The 13,589-nt window shown below is 50.0% G+C and overlaps 1 protein-coding gene across 7 annotated transcripts in view; it reads left to right on the top strand.

The window, feature by feature from the left end:
* Positions 1-480: 480 nt before the first annotated feature.
* SPSB1 (splA/ryanodine receptor domain and SOCS box containing 1) overlaps positions 481-13,589 on the top strand; it is a 39,333-nt gene continuing 26,224 nt past the window's right edge. For 3 of the 7 annotated variants that reach the window (XM_035557441.2, XM_035557444.2, XM_035557445.2), the window contains exon 1: positions 513-620. The gene's annotated coding sequence lies outside the window, so the exon portion shown is untranslated. Of the gene's footprint in view, positions 621-1,026; positions 1,381-3,892; positions 4,773-13,589 lie in introns of those variants that run through there. The other 4 variants (XM_035557442.2, XM_035557439.2, XM_035557448.2 and 1 more) reach the window with 4 other exon arrangements.

Below are 13,589 nucleotides of genomic sequence, written 5' to 3' on the forward strand. Positions count from 1 at the left end.
AGCTGCCAGCTGTATTGCTACACACTCTTTTTGTCTGGGAATACCGAAAATGAATCATCTCAAAGGGACATCGCTGACTCAAATTTGTCCCAAAACTCGCTTTGTGCACAAAGTCTCCAACGAACAGAGTTGTGCGTTGCGAAGAGACCCAACGGGGTTGTACTTCCTTGATTTACTTCTGTAAACAAATCGATCAGTTTTTTTTTTAAAAAAAACACAGCAGACACGCGTTGCCCGAAGCCTTTGCCATGCAAATATTACAGCTCGGCGTCAACCGAGGCCCGAACCCCCCTCAGAGAGCCGCCGGTCTCCTTCCTGCCCGCCGAGAGGCCGCCGCCTCGCCGCGCCCAGGCCCGGGGACTCCTCACGGGCCCGCAGCCGGCCGGAGCCAGGCCCGGGGCCGGGCCCAAGCGGACCCCGGGGGCCGGTCCCGGGGCCGGGGCGGTCTCGGGGCGGATCGGGGCGGGCTGCGGGCGTTATTTGTGCCATGTGACGGCGGGAGGAGCCGCGGCTGCAGCCTGCCCGCAGCCCGCCCAGCCACGGGCGCTGCGCGGCGCGGCCCCGGGAGCAGGCTCCGGCGGGACCCGGCGCGGCCGCTGCCATGGGGCGGCCTGCGGACGGTAGGAGCCGGCGGCGGTGGGGGGGGGTTTCTTCCCTGGGGTGGCGGCCACCGGGCTGCCGAGGCCTCTCCCCCGCTTCCTTCCCCTCCTTCCCCTTCCCATCCCTCGCAGCGGGGCGCTGCTCCCCGCTCCCCGGCCAGCGCGGGCTGTGTGGAACCGGTGCCAGCTTCCCGAAAGATAAAATAAGAATTAAAAAAAAAAAAAAAAAAAAAAAGCAAGCGCTGGGCTCAAGCCCGGCTTTGTGACCCGGAGGTGCAGCCGGGGGTGGAGGCGATGAGCGAGGCTCAGCTCGGTAAGGAGGTCGGGTTGTTTGCTCGGTGGTTGCGGTGCTGCTTTGGTGGTCTCTGGAGCACGGGCCTAATGGATATCGGCCTTTATCCTACATAAACCCGTGCCAATGTGATAGGAGCCTGTGTAATCCTCCATCCGAAGTGCCGAGCGTTGCTCGAAGAACAACAGAAGCATGCTGTCTGCTCCCGCTGCTACAGGATGGACGTGGGCAGTCAGCGCGGCTGGTGAGCGGCGGTGGCCATGCCTGAGCAGAAATCTATGAAGTGAGCCATTGCTCAAGATAAGGAAGTTTACAAAATGATTATAAAGATGGAAGTTGCTGCGTTGGAGATAGATTGGCTTTTCTTTTCCTGATAGCGATGCAGGAAGAGTTTATGACCTTTTTGTCCCAGAAGCAATCTTTCCTCAGCAAGAGATCTGGATGGGGTCAAAGTACCTATCTCAGCCTAGGAAGAAGGCAATTTCTGTGGTGAGTTGATAGGGAAGCTACTGGGAGCGTGGTGGGGCTGTGCTACTGTTTACCAAGTGAATGGCAGCACTGAGAGGCACTTCACTGGCTTCTGGAGGAGCCCTCCCCGGCCAACCGGCTGCTGGTGCGCCCGTCTCCTCCCTGCTCTGTCAGTGTGCCTGGCCTCCAGCCCTGTCATGGCTCTGGGGCGTTGTGATGATGGTTTCGTAAAGCTGTAATTTATTCTTCCCCCCCCACCCTTAGTTCTGCTGAAGACAAGGGATGAACTTGAGCAGTCCTCTGGGGGGCATTGTGTTGTTGCAGTACATCAGCAGCAGGCTTTTGCAGCCGCTCTCCGGCTGGGGAGGTTGCTGAATCGCACTATAATGTGACTGAAGTTTGTTTGTAAACTTACGTTAGAGATGTGGTTTTGTGTTCCAGGAACTGGCTAGCTGAGATGTGCTGTGTCTGTGTGGAGTCAGATCGCTGCAGCTGGGTCCGGGATGTGGAAAATGTGCTCGGCTTGCTGCTCTCTTGTCTCGCCCTGGCCTCCTGTGTTTCCTTTCCTCAAAGTGAAAGCAGTCTGCAAGGGCTGCTTGTCTCCTCGAGTCCCTCTTGTGAGGGATAATTAAATTCATGAAGTCACCTGAATTATAAATCTGTAGATAGTGAGCCAGTCTGCATGCTATGCCAATCTTTGTGGTCTGAGTGCAGACTGCTGACGGTTAGTCTTCACATTTCAGTGTTTCTGAAGATCATAAGATGTGGAAGAGAGCATGCCCGGTGGCTGAGGTTTGTCTCTGTCAGATTTTGTGGCTGGTGCCACTGAATATGCTGGAACTGGCACCTTATAGCCAGTACAGACTGGCCGGCTCTGATACACCCGTGTGAGGTTGTACTTACAGTTTTGGGTGGAAGTGTACATGTACTGACTTAGTCTGGAGTCAGGGCTTGTGCCGACAAGGGGAGTGAGGATTAACTGGTGTTGGCAGGGAGCATCAATGAGATGACATCAGCTGGGATGTACAGTGATGCTCCACTGGCACAGCTTATCTTGCCGTCCTATGCAGGGAGGCTTCTGTTACCTAGTAGAGTGATGGTAGCATTACAGCAGTAAAGAAACATCTTGTAGACCTGTGTGAATTATACTAACGAGGCCTGTCATGGTACGAGTTGCCTGAACCTTGACCGTGCTAAAGGCTGGTATATGTGGCTAGCTGTGAAACCTGCTGCCCTGCTCCTCTGCGTTTGCAGGCATGTGACACGAGCTAGCAAACTAATCTGCTAGTACAAGATAGGAGTTAGACATCAGTTGCTTCCAGGCAAAGCTGTGTAATGCCTGCAGAATAAAAGTGAGTAAGTGTCTGAGAACCAAGGTTACTGAACTGTGGTCGCTGGATGCTTTGCTGGTGGTCACCATCGATTGGGTTGATGTCAAGGTGTTGACTCACTTCCAGTCACTACACAGCTCTGGGCAACAAAGATCTTCCCTTGAGTTACTCTTCCATGTGAGTAATTGCTACAGCTGCCTCTGTTTCAATAAATAACTGCTGGGGTGGAGGGGAGGGGAGTGCAGTTGTCCTTGGCAGAGATGGGGTATGTGTTACAGGAGATGGCCAAACACTTGGTGAAGTGCAAGTCTGAGGAAAGCCTAGCTTCAAAGTCCTGGTTTCCAAGCTCGTGGGTGCAGGCTGGGGAGACCGCGGTTAACAGGGTTTCCTCATGGACTACTAAAGCAGTGTCACCTTTTTTAAAAAAGAAAAAAAGGGGAAGGGGCATAGATTCACTAGCAGCTCTGCACCACTTAAATCTTGTAGGTTTAGGAGCTCCTGAGCTACAGTAAGTCGGCCTGCTGAGTTGATCGGGAAACTTTCTTCCCCCTGATCATACTGCTGGGTGGAGAAGGGTTATCCAGCACTCTTGTTGGGCAGCTGAGTATGATAGGAGACTGAAGGAAATTCACTCTTGTGAGTTTCCCTCCCAAGGGATGCCCTTGTGAGAGAATTAGTGAGTTGTAAAGCTTAAGTAGACTGTATTAAAGCTCAAAACAGGACAGGAAGCTTGGGGGCTTGCTTTTTAAAAACAAAGTGAAGTCCTGTCAAGTCTAGATGAGAGGTGCAGCAGTGATCTTCAGAGCTTCAGTCTGTCCTAGTGCTGTGTTGGGCCAAAAAAGAACACCTGTTTCTGGCTTATGGGTAAAGGGTGGCTTTCAGCAGTTGAGCTTGTTGATTTGTTCTCGGCACTCCCAGGCTGGGAGCTATTGACTTTCTGTTTAGTAAATGCACATACCTGTCTAGTGCTGTGGACTGTTTATTGTGGCTCAGGGGAAAAAGTGTTGTAACATTTGGGAGGCAACAGAACTGCTTGGTATTGCTGCAGCATCCAAGAAAAAAGCTTTAAAAACAAGCACAAATATTGAGACATCTGAAATTACTTCTGACTCAAGCTGTTCAGGTTATTGACAGCTGTGCGTGTCGGACTAGGCACGCCTTTTTCTTAGACTAGGGGATCAAAGGGGGCGTGGATCAACTCTAAATCAAGCGGAGTCTGCTCCTGTTCAGTCACCCACTGAACTTAGTCCTTGTCCATGTGGATTCTCAAACATGAGATCCTAATGGCTTGCAGATCTTTTTGCAGAACTAAAACTTGCACACATGTCCAGTGACAGGGGAGATGCTGGCTGCTTTGCCCAGGCTGCAGCTGATAGTTTCAGAGCTCTTCTGACTTCCACTTTGGCAACTGCCAGACTTTGCTTAGAGAAGTGTGAGAAGTGCCTGGCTCGGATGGGTTTGTGCTGTCTGCTCAGCGTGCTGTTGATTTATTTGAACTCTTGATACACAAGTGCTGTGTTTTGGGTGGGATTGAGGATTGGGAATAGCTTTAGAAAAAGAGGAGATAAATCCAGCTAAGGATTCTTGCTTACTTCCCTGGGTACAGTATAACTCTTCCCTTCTTGCTGGTCTGGGGATATGGGTATGAACCATCCATGTCTGCTGTTTCTGAGCTTCACAAAACCACATTTCAAGTGGTTAAAGTACCTCAGCTCTGAAAAGACACGCAGCTAGTGATACGGCTTCTGAGCTAGTTCAGAGTTGATCTAACATCTTGAAGTCTAATGTTTCCTTTCTGCAGTCACCTGTGTTACTGCTAGGAAAAATCCCCTCCATTCTCTGGAGCCTGCTCTTGCCTCTAGGCCTGTGCCTGTGTGGAGCGTGGCTTCTGGAAACGGGGCCAGTCACCCAGCGAAAACCCTTCTAGTCCAGCAGAGCAAGGGGAAACTCAGGGATGCTTGCAGTGATGTGTGATGGAGATGTAGCCTCGTTATATACACATGGCTTTGCACCTGGGAGGAGCGTAAACCAAGCTGTCTGAAGGCTACGCGCGTGCTACTGGAAAGCAGGATGTCTGGCGTGGTGCGTACCACGGGGAGAACTCACCCCATGTTCTTGTATGTCTGCTGCTGCTTTTGCTGGCCTCGTAGCTGGGAGGTCAAGAACAGTGCTACCTGCTCCGGTCCTACCCTCCCCCCAAAGGACAGGCTGCAGCACTGGGCTTCTGCTGTGTCTCTGCAGAAACAGCTTCACATAAATGTCACAGGGAAGGTGCTTGAGAGCAAGCGGATGGGTGTCTGTCAGTCTCGCTGTTTCGCTGACCTTGTTCTGTCCAGGTTGTCTTTCCTGACAAACTCGCAGTGCTGTAGTAAACGCTGATGCATGTGTTGGTGAGGTGTTTGCTTAGCAATTCTTTCCTGGCTTAGTTAAAGGCATTGATATTCTTGGTGGCAGTGAAACCTTGCTGCTGGTCAGTGATTGGAATAACTGAGTGCTGAAGCGCCAACGAATCCCTGTGTGTCTTACAGGCAAGGCCTGACTTCCCTCCCTTGCAGTCAGTCCAGCTGGATGCCGCTTGTCCTCCTTAAAATGCGAAGGCGTCTTCATGTCAACCAAAGCATTTGTTGCAGATGCATCCCATTATTGGGGATTTAAAAGCCAGGGACTCTGAGTACTGGCTTCTTAGCTAGTCACTAAACAATCCGTCCCCATCCCCCTGAAACAAGGCTGCAGCGGGAGCTTGAAACAAACCTGCTCTGAGCTCTGGAAGCAGGCAGAGCTTTGATCCCGGAGAGGCTCAGGAGTGACTGGTGCTCTGGAGCTGCCCATCTGGGAACAGCGTGTGGCTGAGGCATGTTTTTGTACTGAGATTGTGGTTTAAATTTTAATTCTGGGCGTTAATTGGGTATGGGAGCTACTCTTTGGCAGCTGTGGGTGACACAAGCTGCCTCAACTCTTTTGTGTAGCATTTCGGGGATGGAAATGCAGGCAGACTCTCCCTGATAAGATTGGTGTGGTGTGAGCTGGATGCTGTCGCGGTGTCCAACCCCCTTGGGGGGTGAACAAGGATCCTGCAGGACATCAGCTGAGCTGGATAACGTCCTGCTCTCGAGTTGTGACTGAGTAAAATTGTCCTAGTGCAGGCAGCCTTTGCAGGTGCCCCTTCTTTGGGCAGAGTATGGAGAGAAGAGCGGTTTCTTAGCCTGTTCATTGTTTGTGCTCTGGGCATGGACCACTGGTACGAGCAGCTGCAGGCCGGTGAGATGGGTCTTGGTGCTATTACATGACTGCTGGGGACAGCCTTCAGTTGCGTGCTGCCCTGCCTGGGATCCAGAGCTTTCCAGCTGGTGCTCGTAGCAGTCTGACAGGGTTACGTGTGCCCCAGGGAGTGTGGTTTAGAGGGATGAGCGCAGGGCTGCGAGCCAGGGACAGCTGTGGGCTAATCCTTTCTATACGTCTGGCTTGATGTGTGGCCTTGCTTCAGTCACTGAATGTTTGGCTTGAGGGTTCTTTAGAAAGGGAGAAAAAGTAACCTTTTTCTTACATGATTACCTTTGGCAGGGATGGCTGCTAATACCAGGTTTTATTTAATGGTTTCTACCCCGTGGCTTATGCAAGCGGTTGGTATTGGGTGGAATTACGATGCTGGGGTGGGGAAGGTGGGAAATGTCTTCCTTATCCACAGTGCAGAAGTGCCCCAGCTGGGAGCAGGGCGCTTAGCGTGCTGCAGGCTTTCTGTTCATCCCCTGATGGCGGGGCCTTGCCTCCCTTCTGTTTTTCTGTGTTGTGTTTAAGCAGGGTTGAACTTCAGCTTTAAGGAAGATTTTTGGATGAACATCTGACCTTACTAGAACAGTCACCTCTCCTTGCCTTACCTATCCTTAACCCTGGAGTCTTTTTCTCTAATGCTTGTCTACTTCTGGCTCTGCTGGTTTTTCTCTGCTAGGAAATGTGAAGACCGACTTCGAACCAGAGCAGTGCTACTACTGTATAACACTAAAGCTCTTAACCTGCAAAACTTCCCCTGGGAGCTGGAAGCTTTTTACTCTTACAGAAAGGAAAACACACAAACATCTGCCTGATTTCAAAGTGAGAGCAACAACTCTTGACATAAGAGCTTGGGGGCAGAAGGTGGTAATGTCTGAATGTGGGGTTACCAAACATGGGCTTTTTCCTTTTAGCCTGGGAGGGGAATTTGATGAAGCTTGTAAGTTGGAGCAGCTGTGTAGATGTTAGGTTCAAACTGCTTTCTTTGGATAGCTGGTATGTTATCATGTCAGGAATCTGTCCTGAGGAGATCCCGGATGGGGCCTTGACACCATAAATGTACAAAGGCACTCGGTTGCACAAAAACTACAGAAACAACTTAGTTCTAAAGAACGTGAGCCACTGATGGTAAACAGCCAAGAAAAGCAAGCAAGGGCTAAGGCCAAGCTGTTCTCTACATGAGCAGGCTACATTGGTCTCAGATGTTTAGAAATCCTTAGTTTAAGCTTTTGGCAACTTCACTGTGGACAACTTCTGGTTTGAATGGCCTGTTGGAAGTTAAACTCTACATTAAGCAGGGATGTGAAAAATGCCTGGATTCCAGCTATGGTGTCCTGAGGCTTGAAGGAAGTCCTGGAGTTTGCCCAAGCGCAGTTCTTTCCTAGACACCCTAATTCATCGTCGCGTTGGGCTTCAGGAGCCCCGGGTTGGTAGGGATGTAGCCTGGTGAGCTGTGCTGCAGGGAAGCAAGCAAAGCTTCTTAGTGAAGGCAACGATAACCCTTGAAATGCTTCCAGTCTTGGCCCATAGAGGAATCGGGACGCTGGGTATGTGGTATGGAGGGGCTGGTGCTGTGTTGTCAGCAGTTCTGCCTGGGGCTGTCTTTGATGGCCAATTTTCCATAGCTATTTAAAGACCAAACATGTCATCTTATTGAACCTGGGTGACAAGGGAGGGATTGCCTTGTCCCATTTCAATGCCAGGGCACTGGTGCATTTGGGACTTGAAGTTTCGGGTGGTGCCCATGTCAATAATTCCCTGTAACTTAAGCTGAACTTCGACAGTTAGCACTGATGCACTAGCTCTGTGTGGCAGTTCCTAGAAGAAACCTGCTGGCATTTCAGCTGAAAGGAGGTTTGGGGTCTGTATGAATACAGAAAGCACCTGGCTTATCAATGTGAGGCTCGCTTGTACAGGCACGGAGTATAGCTGTCTGTTCTGGGGTTACGTGATGGGCAGGAGCCGCTGCAGGTTGATGTGTGCTGCTCTTACCGACGGCTTGCTGTCACAGCTCCGTGGTCATGACTTGAGGGCTTGGCTTCCTCTCCTGATGTCCCACGCAGTCTCACTACTAATGGGCCGGGGTTTTCCATGCGGCGTGTTGTGCACTTCCAGCTGGAACAAAATGGAGCTGGGGGGTGGGAGTGAATCAACCTAATGAATGTTTCTTTTCTGTGAGCCAGCGCGTTGCTTTCCTCCCTACTACATAGCAGCTTTCTTGGAGTGCCGTGTCCCTCTTGCAACAAGGATCAGACAGACATTTATAAGTGGTTTCAGCCTCAGACTTGGCTCTGGGATTGATTCAGGCACATGCACCTCTTAGATCTTGCTAGCATAGCTTAGCTTGCAGCCGAGGAGGAAAAGGGCAGAAGGGCTGCACACATGGCACTGATTCCGGCAGGATATTGCTGTAAGGTTAGGTATGTGGCACGCTGTCTTGCCAATGTTCAGCTGCTGCTTGCATTTGTACAAGTTAAAAAGGGGCTGTTAATCTGATGGGTAGTGGCTGCGAGTGTGGGGAACGGTGAAAAGCCAGGGGAGCAGAGGCAGAGCAACAGCGTGGTGTGCTACTGGTTGTCCAGGCTGTGGGCTTGACTTGCTGTATGTTGGCGTTTGGGAGAAAAAAGGGACAAAGTTTGTATCTTATGTTTATTAAAATGAGTGTACTTCAGTGGCTGAGGATCATCCTGGAATCTGGAGACGCTGTGTTCTTGGTACGTGCCTCAGTTTATCAGCTTCAAGATACTTCGCAGCACGCTGGTCCTTGAGTGTAGTTAAACTTCCTGACCTGTTTGCAAGAAGCAGGCGTCGGAGGAACGGAGCTCCCCTGGAAAGTTGATTCTGCATACTTCCACAGCCGAATCTCTCCGGTCTTACTGAGGTACTGAGGTTCCTCACGTGCTTCTGGTCCCCTGGGGATCAGAGGATGAAAGATGTTGCCTTCCGGAGAGACTTGTGGAGGAGCAGGTCGTATGTGCCCACACAGGCCTGGATCTGCACTTCTGGCATGAATCACATCAAAACTCCAGGCTTGATAGCTGAGAAATCGGGCTGGTGCCCAGCTTGTGGACCCTGAACTGGATCTGCAAGAGGCACAGCTCTGTGTCAACACGTTAAATGGGAGGGGACACCTGACTAGAGTGAGCCTGGAAGGGGCCGTAACCCACATCTGCAAGCAGGCTGCGGTTGTGCAACTCCCCTCGTGCTTGTTCCACAGCCAGGGCAGCGCTGCTCCGCGGCGGGAGGCTTGCCAAGTGTGCTGTGCCTCTCCTGGGTGGCAGAGAGGCCCAGATGTTTACCTGCAAGGAATTCAAGTGAATCTGCGGGGTTAGCAAGGTTGTTGGTCTCAGAAGAGAATTTCGCTGCTAGGTATACTTGTGTAGTCGCTTGGTGGTGCTTTCTAGAAGGGGTTTCTGCTCTTCAGGAATTGATTTAGTGGTGACTTGTGATGTGCCTTCAGCCTTTGCCCTTTGCTGTAGGGATGCAGTTGTCAGTATCCAGTGTTTTCTTCCCAGCCAGATGGCTCTGGGTAGAAGAGCTCAGCTTGCTGCTGTGGGCGCTGTCGTATGGCAGCACGCTGCCATGGGGGTGAACAGAACTTCTGTTGACCGGTGGGACATGTGCAATGCCCCTCAACTAAGCTTAGCAGGTAGAAACAGGTTTGGGCTTTGTGCCAGGGCGGCGGCGTGGCTTCTGGTAGGCATCTAGGAACACGCAAGAGCAAAGTGTATGGCTTAAGCTCAGCTGAACTGTGTTTTTGTGGGATAAGCGCTACAGCACTCTTCTGCGAAATGGGAGCAGGATGACTGGCAATCGTTTCGCTATTGCTGGGAAGACACAGAATTGAAGGGCTCTTAGTTGTAAGTGGGAGTGGGAAGAGGCTTCTTGATGCAGGTGAGACCTCAGGGGGCACTGGATGTGCTGTAGACCATCTATTAAGACAGATGGCAAATACCCCTGCGTGTTTGAGGTCGGAGAATTGCTGTCAATCTAACCGTCATTAAGGTGTACGGGAAGGACAGTTTCGTACCCCAGTACATGTCTGAGTGCATTGCTCCAAACGTTACCAGCATTAGGCTCTCTTCAGACCTTCACCAAAAAAAGACAGCCAGTCCCTGGTCCGGACTGCTCTTGAAAGAGCTCTTGGCCTCGCGGGGATCCTCGTTCCAAGGTGCCAAACAGCACAGCAGGAGGCCCACCACTGGCTTTACTGAGACAGCCTTTGTGCTAACGAAGCTCTCCATACCCTGTTAAGCTCGTTTCGGCATATCTCAGCCCCCCACAAAGCAAGCTGGTCCTGGAGGTCCTGTCTGACCCATGGCTGTGCTGCTGAATGGGCATCGAGTGGAAGTTGTCGTTGTCCCCGAGTGGACAAAGCCAGTGGCCCAGCAGGTGGCAGTGGTGAAAGAAGTGGCTTTGCAGGTGGCTGAATGTCACCCTGTTTGTCTGCAAGCCTGACAGGGCAGCTGGGCGGTCTGGTTAGTACGTGCCTGCATGCATTTAGCTGGGGTTTCCGTAGCCAGCGATTTCGAGCTGTAGGACGGTATCACCAGAGCAGTGGGGTTATCTGCAGGGGATGGCTGGGAGGTGAATTCAGCTCATGGTCTCGCTGAGCATAGGAAGTGGTGGTGAGTGTAACAAACTGATTGTAGAAATGAAGCTGCAAGGTGAGCTTGGTCTGGTGGGAGGCTTTTAAGGCAAAACGCTGGGTGTGGTGGCTGTAGTTGAATTTCTAAGCTTTGGATATCCTAGAGAGCACGCATTTATTCCATGTTTGGGTGGCTGTGGTGCACTGAACAGTGGGTGGCAGTGGCCACCGTATTACTCTTAAATTGGTGCTTGTGCACAGCAAATCAAGGCGAAGCTGTAGGAGCCATCCAGGCTCCTTAAAAGGATCAAGGACTTCAGTGGCAGCTGAAGAACAGGTGAACATGCTTGCTGAGGCTGGTCAGCCTCTGCCAAAAGACGAGCTTAGATGTTGAAGGGATCTAGCAGCTAATACAACGGTTTGTCTCTAGAATTCCGAGTTGCTAAACTCTGAAAATGCAAGGCAGCCTCTCTTTTTCTGCTTGTTCCTAGGTATGCTGCATCTTGAGAACAGATCTCTTGATTGTTCCTGTAAGGTTTCTTCCTCTCTATATATACTTCTTAAGCTCTTTTAATGTGCTTCAAACTTGGTTTCCTAATTGGAAACTTTCCATTGATGTCATGGGAGCTTTCTGTGGCCCACATCAAATAGTTCGGTTCACCAGGAATTAAGTGACTGTACAAATGTTTATATTAAACACTTATTTAGAAGGCATGCTGATTTATGAGGACCTATGATGACTTTGGTATGTTGGAAGGATAGGTTGACTGTGCGGGCTTTTGTGTTGCCTTTGAACTATAAAAGTTCTGGCAGCTGTTTAATGCCCAGATAAGACAACTCAGGCGTGCTTACATCTAATCAACCTGCCCCATCACCGGCTCCTGTGCTGTTTCCTATCTCTGGCACTGGAGAGGCTTTTTTTGAATGGTTAACCTTAATGGAAAGGGCTCAGACAGCCATGTCTGGAATAGTCCGAGCAGAAAGCTAGCTTAATTGCAGGTACTGGAATTTCTGTTTTTGAGAGGAAATCCACAGTTTAGTCTGCTGAGAAGCCCTAGGGAGGGAAGGAAGAGATGGTGAACATGTGTGATCTCCAGACTGCTTACTCAGGCTTCTGTGGTGGGGTCAGGGTGCTTGGAAGCTGGAAACAAAGGATAAATACTGTCTTAGCGTCCCCCCTGACCAGACCTCAGATGCTGAAGAGTGGCCACCTGTGTTCTTCCCTGGAGGAGATTGTGAGGGTCTTTCCTTTAGATTAGGAAGAAGCACAGAGGTGCTTGGGGTGTTAGGGAACTTTCCTGAAATGTTTATGTGCTGGTAGCTACCTTCTTAGCAGTAGATTGTCTTAGCATCTACCTAACAAAACCTGTAACATGTCCATCAGTCAGCTTTGCAAGACTTGCTGGACTTCATTGCCACATGTTCTCCCTGTCGAATGAGCAAGTCCAGTCTGTGCTTCTGAGATGGGCTTTATGGAAAACTTCCCCTTCTTCCCCAAACTCTGCCCTTCCCTTTGCAGAGGGCAGAATACCTTTAAAAACCTTCACGTTTGTACGTAAATTACACGAAGAGTGAGGCTTGATGCGTGGTTTTAATATCTGGAATTGAGCTCAGTGGTGGGCAGAGTCTTCTCAGGGTTGTTGCTGGGCCATGAAAACAGGGTAGCTGCTTCCTGCCTGAAGGAGGAGATTACATTCCCTTTACATGAACTTTCTTTAAGGTATCTTCTGTGAAACTGATACTGTAAGAGTTGTCATGGCTGCTAATTGCAGCCTTTACGTGTTCCAGTGTCATGTTTGATGTAACCGTTGATGATGCTGAGCTAGGAGGTTTTTTTTGGAAAAGGATGATTTAGGAGATCTGTTCTTGTGGCTGGGGCTGAAGATGGACTGCTCTGTACAGGGCTTCATCTTGTGAGTCTGGGTGACGAAACTAAAATGGCCCAGAGTAAAAATTTTCATCTCTTTTCAGATATTATCTTAAAGGGTGACATTTAAAGCTGTTCGTAATCAAAAAGCCTGTCCAAATCTCTCTTCAGACAACGTATGTGTCTCTGTAGTAATATATCCTCTGTATGGTTCAGAGCATGAGTGCTTAACCAGTTGTTCCAGTTGCATGTGGTGAAGCAACTGGTGTGGACTGTTAGTTCATGCCTGCTTTTACCCACGGAGAGGTACTACCACTGCGTAAGCCAGCAGCGTTGGACCTACTCACATGGATTTGCTTCACTGCTTCAATATAAGTGATCAAGGTGCAGCTTAATGTTGGCACGGAGGTGATGAGGAAGCTATTTAAAATATGACTTGATTTACGGAGCCTGAGCAAGTCGAACTGTTTAGGAATGCATTTCGGAGTGTGGCCCAGTAAGACAAATTAAGGGACAAATTCCACTGTAGGCTACTGTGGACGCTAACCAGAAGAGAAGCAACTGTGTGGTGTTGTAGGTACATGTTGCTAGTTTTGACAAAAAAAAAAAAAGGCAATTTGTTGTTTACCATGACTGTTATTTCCAGGAAAAAGTTGTTCTTGGATATCTGGCCACCCTATGGTGCAGATGTCCTCTGAAGGCAGCATTTGTGTTCCTGCAGCCACCGTTTGCACCATGTGCTTTATTCCATTTCAGTTTAGTTCTCTGCTTTCACAATGTGCTTTATTCCGTTTCACTTTGGTTCTCTGCTTTCAGATCGGACTTGTCTAGTTCCAGTCACACAGGGACAAATCTTCAGGCAGCCAGGCTAGAAGAGCTTTCGAAAGTTGCTCTATTACGTGAGGCCTTTCGCAATTCAGAGTGATGTAAAACGCCAGATGAAGCTTTTGGTAACCCTGCTTATCTCAAACACCCATAGCAATTTCCAAGGACCCTTTCAGGTAATGGTGAAAGCAAAACATTGCATCATGTTGAGACCGTGCCCAGCTGCAGCCTTCATTCAGATGTGCGGTGTCTCTCTTCCTAATTATAATTGACCGGGGACATACCATATTTAAACACAGAGTCCAACCATGTCATTAAATTTTTTTGGCTAATGACAAGGCAGAAATCTAGC

The sequence above is a fragment of the Cygnus atratus genome, chromosome 21 (genome assembly GCF_013377495.2).
Source record: "Cygnus atratus isolate AKBS03 ecotype Queensland, Australia chromosome 21, CAtr_DNAZoo_HiC_assembly, whole genome shotgun sequence".
Classification (NCBI taxonomy): Eukaryota; Metazoa; Chordata; class Aves; order Anseriformes; family Anatidae; genus Cygnus; species Cygnus atratus.